We start from the raw sequence: 8,903 nt of genomic DNA on the forward strand, positions 1-8,903 counted from the left end.
ACAAGCATTAAAAAAAAGATCACCCGGCCCGGCGTCTCACAGCTTCTATGAAGGATGGAGCGTCACCCATGCTACTCCTCACCTCCGCCATCGTCAATCTTTAGGACTGTTCATAATTTAACTCAACGACCAAGGGTTTGTAACGTAGGAGCTGACACAGACGTGACAAAAACCTACACCAACACACACATTTGCAGGTTACCCAGGAGCTAACACATGCATAACACGACGAAATCTCGCCCACTTCCACAAATCCAAAGCAACATAGCGCGCCCAATGCCTTGGGAACTGCCGAAGAACAAGCGGAGGAGACGAGGAGATGTATGTGTACATGCATTCATAGGCATATGTGCACATGCATTCAAAGGGGTAGATGGTGGACATGACATATCAGTCTTAATTCCCCATTGCCGGTGCCTTGGGAACTGCTGAAGAACAAGCGGAGGAGACAAGGAGACGCGGAGATGTATGTGTAACATGTTGACATAGGCATACGTGTACATATGCATTCAAAGGGGTAGATAGTGGACACGGCCGGTGACGCAGCAAAACATGACATGCCCCGAGATGGTAGATGATGGACATGACAGATCACTGAGTTGCCTCCTCCTCGCTCATTATAAAGATAGCTTTCGCATGCCATATTATGAAGGACAACGAGTTTGATGTTATATTTTAGGAGCCCACTGAGTTGCCTCCTCCTCGCTCATGTGATCACTCTATTCCACTTATTGAAGGTGCCAACCCAGTCTTCATAAGGCCGTATCGCTATGCTCCAATATTGAAAACTGAGATTGAGCGTCAAGTGACAGACATGCTGCAACACGGTATTATCTAGAAGAGCAACAATCCTGTTGGCCCCTCGATCTCCGGTATGTAGCATATCATATACTATGGTCTTCGTGACAATGAGTCAATGACCAAGATGCATCGCCACATACAGTACCAATCCAAGGGACGATGTAAGCAAAATGAGATCATATAATATGCAACATCCAATATGTAAGCAAATAAAATGAGGTCATGCAATGCAAGTATCAACCCAAGGTGACGATCATCAAACAAAGGATTCGACGACATGGTTTTTTTCAGCACCAGTAAATTATTACATGGACCTAAGACATAGATTAATCATGGTTTTTCAACCCTGCTGCCGGTGCTCCTCTTCGCGCTTCTTTCGCTCAGCCCTGCGTCGGCATCGTTCTACGCCCATCGTGAGACGCCACTCGGTCTCCTCCTCCTGGCGGTGGCGCTCCTCCTCCTAGCGGTGGCACTCCTCCTCCTTGTAGATCTCGACGACGCGCTTTAGGATGCAGTCGTCGGTCTCCTTCTGCGTGATGGCACGGAGGCGCCGGTCCTCCTCCTCCTTCTGAGCCATCTCCAACGAGTTGAAGACAACCTCCTCCACCAGAAGAGGTTCCGGTTCCTCCTCCGATGCGGTCTTACGGTCCGGATCGTCCTTGAGGTTCACCTCAAGGTCCGACTCAGATGACGGCGACGGTGGAGGCATCGGGGGCCGACGTGAGGACGACAGGTTCAGCATCGCCCATGTTGTCTACAAGTGGCGAGGCATTGTGGCGGCGGGTCGAGGGCCGGGGCGAGGTGTGTGTGCGAACGGTGCTTTGCTTTCTTGGTGTCACGAGGGAGTGGATGCTATCGCAAATACAAAGGTAAGTGTATATCACTAGCTTGGTTTATCACAAATACAAATACAAAGATAAGTGTATCTTTGTGTCACGAACCCAAACCTAGGTAAAGATGTCACGCTACAAAAAGATGGTTTGTGCGATAAATCCTATCCTTGAGGACATCGATTATAAAATTTGCACTAAAACATTGTCTTAGCTCCCACAAGAAATCACCTCAAGGCAAATAAGGTGACATTGAACATGATACACCTATATGATATGCCATATATATGATACACCTAACACATTTTTTTTGCATTTTCTTTCAATTTATATTCCTTCATTTTTAATTTACAAGTTTTTTAGTCCTATTTTTTTGCCAATTTAGGTTTATACAATTCCAATATATATTTTCTTAAGTCCTAACACAATGTGCATGAGGGAGTGGATGCTATCACAAATACAAAGGTAAGTGTATATCACTAGCTTGGTTTATCACAAATACAAATACAAAGATAAGTGTATCTTGGTGTCACGAACCCAAACCTAGGTAAAGATGTCACGCTGCAAAAAGATGGTTTGTGCGATAAATCCTGTTGTTGAGGACATCGATTATAAAATTTGCACTGAAACATTGTCTTAGCTCCCACATGAAATCACCTCAAGGCAAAGAAGGTGACATTGAACATGATACACCTATATGATATGCCATATATATGATACACCTAACACATTTTTTTGCATTTTCTTTCAATTTATATTCCTTCATTTTTAATTTACAAGTTTTTTAGTACTATTTTTTTTTGCCAATTTAGGTTTATACAATTCCAATATATATTTTCTTAAGTCCTAACACAATGTGCATGAGGGAGTGGATGCTATCGCAAATACAAAGGTAAGTGTATATCACTAGCTTGGTTTATCACAAATACAAATACAAATACAAAGATAAGTGTATCTTGGTGTCACGAACCCAAACCTAGGTAAAGATGTCACGCTACAAAAAGATGGTTTGTGCAATAAATCCTATCCTTGAGGACATCGATTACCAATTTGCACTGAAACATTGTCTTAGCTCCCACATGAAATCACCTCAAGGCAAAGGTCACATTGAACATGATACACCTATATGATATGCCATATATATGATACACCTATATGATACACATTTGATCAAACAAGATTCCAAGTTGCCTATTCATAAGCCCCTGGTACCTTGGACACATTCAAAAAAGGTATGTTCATTGTAGAGTACGTAAATATTAAAGCAAATGACAAAATGTTAATACAAGGGGTCGAGTAACACAATGCAAATAAAACCACGTGAAAGGAAAAAGTTTTCTGAGAAATTGGAAAAAAGAATCACCTGATTTGGACAACAAATGCGAAATCTAAACACGTTTTACGTTTTTACAATGAATCAAAATAAAAAAGATGAACACCATGAACCCGGCACTGACAAGTGGGTCCCTCATGTCAGTGGCACACCCTTTTTCTGACTTATTTTTTTAAAATTTGGTCGAAAATTGGCTTGACGCCCGCATGCATCCATTTACCGCCTAATACCCCGCCCAATATGCGAACAAAACGAATCTTAACCTCCCCACTTCTCATTATCCTCCCCATCTCCTCCAATTCTTTCCTTTCCCTCCTCCAACTCGGGTCTCGATCTGCACCCGCCGCCGCCGCTTGTCTTCGCCGTTGCATCATCATTGGAGGGGCGCCGGTGTAGGACAGGCCGCACCCGGAGGCCGCCACGACGTGCCTCCCCACCGCTGGTGCTCAAACCTCAAGGACTCCCGGACTTCCTCTTCATCAGAGTTACGGCAACCCTAAAGCCATTGATCTATTCACTTTTCACTTACGAAAGAGTAATGCATGTACCTGTGTGTCTATGTAGTTAACTTGTTCAATGTAGCTGGACTGCAGATTGCATCAATGGAGACTCAATCGATGTCACCTGCGTTCAACACGCCAACACCTGCTTCATTGTCTAGACCCAGGGCGATGATGTCGCTTTTTCAAACACCTTCGTCCAGGACGGCGACACCTCTTGCCGATGAAGATGGAGGTGATGGTAGCCAATCACAAGAAAACCTCCGGCGTTCCACTCAGGACGACGATAGGTAACGGCACAATGTCTGTCTGGATGCTACTGCAATGATTTAGAATTCGACAAATTACTTCAATAATAGTGAGATCCTTCAATAAACGGTAGTGAGATGCTTCAATAATATGAAGGACACATTATTGTTTGCCATTCTCAAGTTGTTCCTTCTTTAAATATTGTTTAGGGTGTGCTTATGTTTCTCATTACATTCTATGACAGCTCGGAACAAACATGGATTGTTTCTTTCACTTGCAAGGGGGCACCGGGGGGACAACAATTTTCTCAGTATACAATAGCCAGGGACGACCTCACATTTGGTAACTTAATAACAATGAAATCAAATTTGGGGTATGGTACCGGGGACTACTTGTACTACAAGAGAAGTGGTAACTCTGTAGCAACACTAAACGAGAACGAATATGATGTCGATGCAAATGCAATGATATCAAGTAATGCAGAGGAGAGGGAGGTCAGATTAGTATTGTCAAGGGATCAAATAACAGAGCGAATTGTGGACATAACACCCATTAAATTGCCAAGAACTGTGGCATCAAATAGTGAACATTCCATAGATAAGTCACTTGATGATTGCCAGGTGTGGCTTAAAAATATGCATAGACAGGGCCAAGGCATGGGTAAGTTATGTTGCTGCCCTATTATGAATTGTTATATTATATTATATTGCAATGGCCAGATCACTAATAGCAGCATGGCTTTCACAGATTTTGAAGATATATACAGGGATGACACAGTCGAGACTTACAAAGAATGGTTAAGGGTGCAAGGACAACTAGATCAAATTAGTAATATATACCTTCTTTTCCCAAAATATCAACCAGCTTATTATTAGTCCTTCACAATACATTTATAGTTTACACTTGCGACCTATTATCTGCAGGTGCATATGACAACCCTACAAATCAGATAGCTTTACTAAATTCAAGTCAAGATAGCAATCCAACACCACCTCTGAACCAGCCATCACATGCTCGGCGTGAGAAAACACAGGGAGATAGTAAGTGATGCTTATTGTGATTTTATTTTGATGTTCAGTTTAGTTTTCCCTATGTAAATGATTTTGTTTAATCTCTTGCACTGTATATTGTTTCGATGGACAAGACTCTCAAAAGAGGAAGGCACGTGGTACTGTGAAAGGATTGGCAGCCAGCCACAAGAGATCCAAGCAGGGCAGTCAGAAGCTTAAAGTCCAATTCTCTACACATGGAGGAGCTGTAGGTGAGAACGCACACACATTTACTGATAAAATAGTAGTGTACACAAGGAAAAAAGCACCACTCATTGGGGTGAAAACATGGAAGGATATCCATCAAGATGTCAAATATTCAATAGTATCTCATATGATGGTAAGTTTCTGATTTGTTTTTGCTAGCATACACAGTTTGTTACCAAATTAGTTAAGAAGTGACCTAGAATTTATGTTTTATATGTTGAACAACATAAGTGGGACATTAAGAATAACGAAGAAAATAGGAAAAAAATATGGACCATCGCTAATGAGCATTACAAAGGATGGCGAGCAACATTAAGTGCTACATACAGGGCGTACACCACCTATGAGGAGAGAATGAGACATAAGCCAGAAGAGTTGGACATTGTTGAATGGCACTATCTGGTTTTGTATTTTGTCAAGACAAGTTTTCAGGTTTGATGACCTTTACTTTATTCTTGCCATTTGCACTTGATGAAATAAAGGCTATGTTTCGGTACATTGCAATATTTTTTATAATCAACTCCTTGTGCAGAGGGTTAGTTGCAAGAATTCTAGGAATTGGCAGAATGTAAAGGTACACCATCGGGCAGGATCAAAGACTTTTTCTCAGTGTGGCTTTGAGAAGGTAATAACTTCAGAAGCACATGACCATGCTTCCTTACCTTTTGAAATATCGCTAATTTGTTACATTCTTGCCTAATTAGAGGGACCCAATAACTGGTGACGAGCCAAATGATTTGGAGCTTTTCATGATCACGCACAGTAAGAATGGGCAATGGACAAGCCAAGATTCTAGGGATGTCTATGTGAGTATATAACAGTTTGTACAAACCTTATTAACTGATGCAAAGTGACCGCCTACAAAATAATTTTCAATTAACTACTTCAACTGTCCTCCTTTGTTAGGATAATGCATGCAGCAAAATTTCGGAGAGGGAAACATATGAAGAAGCACTCATCATCTCAGACGTGGAGCAAAATCAGATTTTCCAGTCAGCCTACCAGGAAACAAGAAACTGCAATTCAACCAAGATCTATGCTAATGGATACTTGGCAAAATACCCAACTAGAAGGCAACTACTGTCTGAGGATTACCAGTACCAAGTGCGTCAGGAATCGGCACTAGCTGAAGCATTTTCAAAGCTACAAGAGAGATTAGAATCTCAAGAGGTTGAAAGGGAAGCCAAAAGGGAAGAACATAGGTGTCAAATGGAACAAATGATGAAGGCAAGGGAGGCCGATAGAGAAGCTCTTAGGCAATAGTTTATGGCAATGATGCAATCAACACATGTACAAGCATCAATACAATAGGTAATAGGGTTGGCTACAAACCATGCATCATTTTTGTAGTTTCAAACTCCACTCATGATTTTTCTGACCAAAATTGAAATGTAGGCTAACAAAGATGGGGGACAAAATGCAGAGGTTGCTGCTACAACAAACATGGATGAAGAAAATGTAAATATAGAAAGTGAAGAAATATCACATCAGCATGCAGTTTGAGAACTGAAGAGTGTTTAATGTTGTCATGTGATAGTCCTTAGTATGAGGCATAATTTTCCCTCCATCTATTGATTTGCAGGAAAACCAAGATAGCATCCCACCACAAACACAACTCGAAGCTACAACAGCGGCAAGTACAAGTAATGGTCGCACAACTAGAAATAGTGCTGCGAATAAGACTCAAACTGGCCAAAACAAAGGAGGGGATACGACAGTTAGTTTTACTACTACTAAAGCACTGAGGGATGCTGTGGCTAAGAAACGAGCATTATCCAAAAGGAATCAACAAGCTGGCAAAGCACAGGTGATTTTTGACTCCACTACCTGTGAATATTTCTGAATCAGATTCAGTTGGCTAGTTTCTGTTACTGTAAAGTGAAATGATACTTAGTTGAATACTAAGTTTTTGTTTGCTGAATATACCAATGTTAATGATTGTTTCAGGAGCAAGATAGAGTTTGAGTGGAGCGCACAACTGATGGACGGTCAATGTCAAGCCAACCTTTGCTACAGTGCTACACATAGCTTATTACATTTTGAACTGTTCAAAGTAGCTACTATGCGTCAGATACCTTATGTGTTTCAGTTGTTGTGCGTGTGTTATCAACTAAGTTTGACATTGGATGTGGTTTCATTAATGAGTTGTACGAACAAAGCATATTTTGGATTAATGGATGTCTAAATGCTTCTTTCATCATATATTGTTTGGCATGCAATTATTGTTTGAAGCAAACTGAGCATTGCAATATGGACTATCGACAAAATAATTTGGTGTTGCAATATATGATATAGCAACAAACAAACGGTGTTGCAAAAAACATCATACCAATGGAATAGTGAGCGTTGCAATAGAGTCTCCAAACTATATGTCGGGTACCTTAGAACGGGGTACCCCAAGCAAAACTCAAATGGGTCGCTAAAGTCCCATCTAAAAAATAAAGCTAGAAGGTAAGCCGTGGGCCCCTCACCCGCCACGACCGAGCCCACTAGGTCCTCCTCTTCCTCGCCTCGAGCCTTGAGCAGGAGGTCTCGGCATCCTGACACTAACTCTGCCTCACGCGAGGCTCTCCAGGGAAGGTCTCGGCAGGGAACGCCGTCTCCGCCTCGCCCAAGGCTCTCCACGGAAGGCCTCAGTAGGGGGTGCATTCTCTGTATCACGTGAGGCGTCTCGCGCGAGGCCTCGGCAGGGAGCTCGATCTCCGTCTCGCGCGAGGCCTCATTCTCCGTATCGCTCGAGGCCGGGTCATCCATGGCCCATCACCCCCTGCCTCGACCGGCCCTCCAGACAGCGCGTCATGTCTCATTAATGCTTCAACCACTCCCGCAATCTCAGCCGGATGACGGCTCAACACCACAGAATGGCCGACGCAACCCAAGGTCGCATTAGCGCCATACCGGCCGGGACAGGGCACGACGGGGATTACCGGCCACTGTGTCCTAACACTGTGTGCACGATCAGCGCCATACTGGCTAGGACAGGGTACGGCGGGGATTATCGGCCACTGTGTCCTAACGCTATGCCCACGATCAGCCGCCCGCTCGAGGCCTCGGCACTGTACACCAAGGTCTCGGTGATCTTGGGGTTTGCGCCTACCGAGACCCCTCCACCGCGGGGCAGCCTCGGCACCGACCAAGCCTCGGCCTCATGCATAGTCCATCCACAGTGGCTTGCACATTCACCACCGCACCCACTCTGAGGCAGTCCCGGGGTTCCCACGACGCACAGAATCTGATGGGATGACCACGCCGCTCCAGTGCTCCAAGGACGGACCACTCCGACGACCACGCCGCTCCAGTGCTCCAAGGATGGACCACTCCGACGACCACGCCGCCATGGGAATAGACTATAGGGCCCAGACACGCCGCCTCTGTTCACATGACACCATATAGTTAGCTCATATACCGTCCTTGTCCTCCCTTCAGGCTATAAAAGGAGAGGACTTAGGCCGTTTTGAGGGACGGGGGGGGGGGGGAGAACACCTTGTAACACACACACACGCGCACATCCCTATCGCCTGATAGCAACGCCTCAAGCGGCCCGCACAACACCTGCGCCACTTCAACGAGGAAAAGCGTAGGGCATTCGAGCCCGCAGAAACAACACCTCCAAGCGTTGTGCGGGGGCATTCGAGCCCGCGGAAACTATCAAACTCATCCCAGTCGACCCCGCCTGCCCCGACGACCGAGCGCTGAGGATCAGCGCCACCCTCGACATCAAATAGGAAGCCGTGCTCGTCGACTTTCTCCGTGCAAACGCCGACATATTCGCATGGAGTCCCTCGGATATGCCGGGCATACCAAGGGAGGTCACCGAGCATGCCCTAGACATCTGGGCTAGATCTAGACCCGCGAGGCAACGCCTGTGCCACTTCAACGAGGAAAAGCGTAGGGCCATCAGTGAGGAGATACAGAAACTCTTGGCGGCCGGGCT

General features: G+C 44.6%; 1 pseudogene; it reads left to right on the plus strand.

The window, feature by feature from the left end:
* The first annotated feature begins 4,069 nt into the window (after positions 1-4,069).
* LOC136499976 (uncharacterized) lies at positions 4,070-7,171 on the plus strand (annotated as a pseudogene).
* Positions 7,172-8,903: the final 1,732 nt, after the last annotated feature.

This window comes from Miscanthus floridulus, chromosome 13, assembly GCF_019320115.1.
Source record: "Miscanthus floridulus cultivar M001 chromosome 13, ASM1932011v1, whole genome shotgun sequence".
NCBI lineage: Eukaryota > Viridiplantae > Streptophyta > Magnoliopsida > Poales > Poaceae > Miscanthus > Miscanthus floridulus.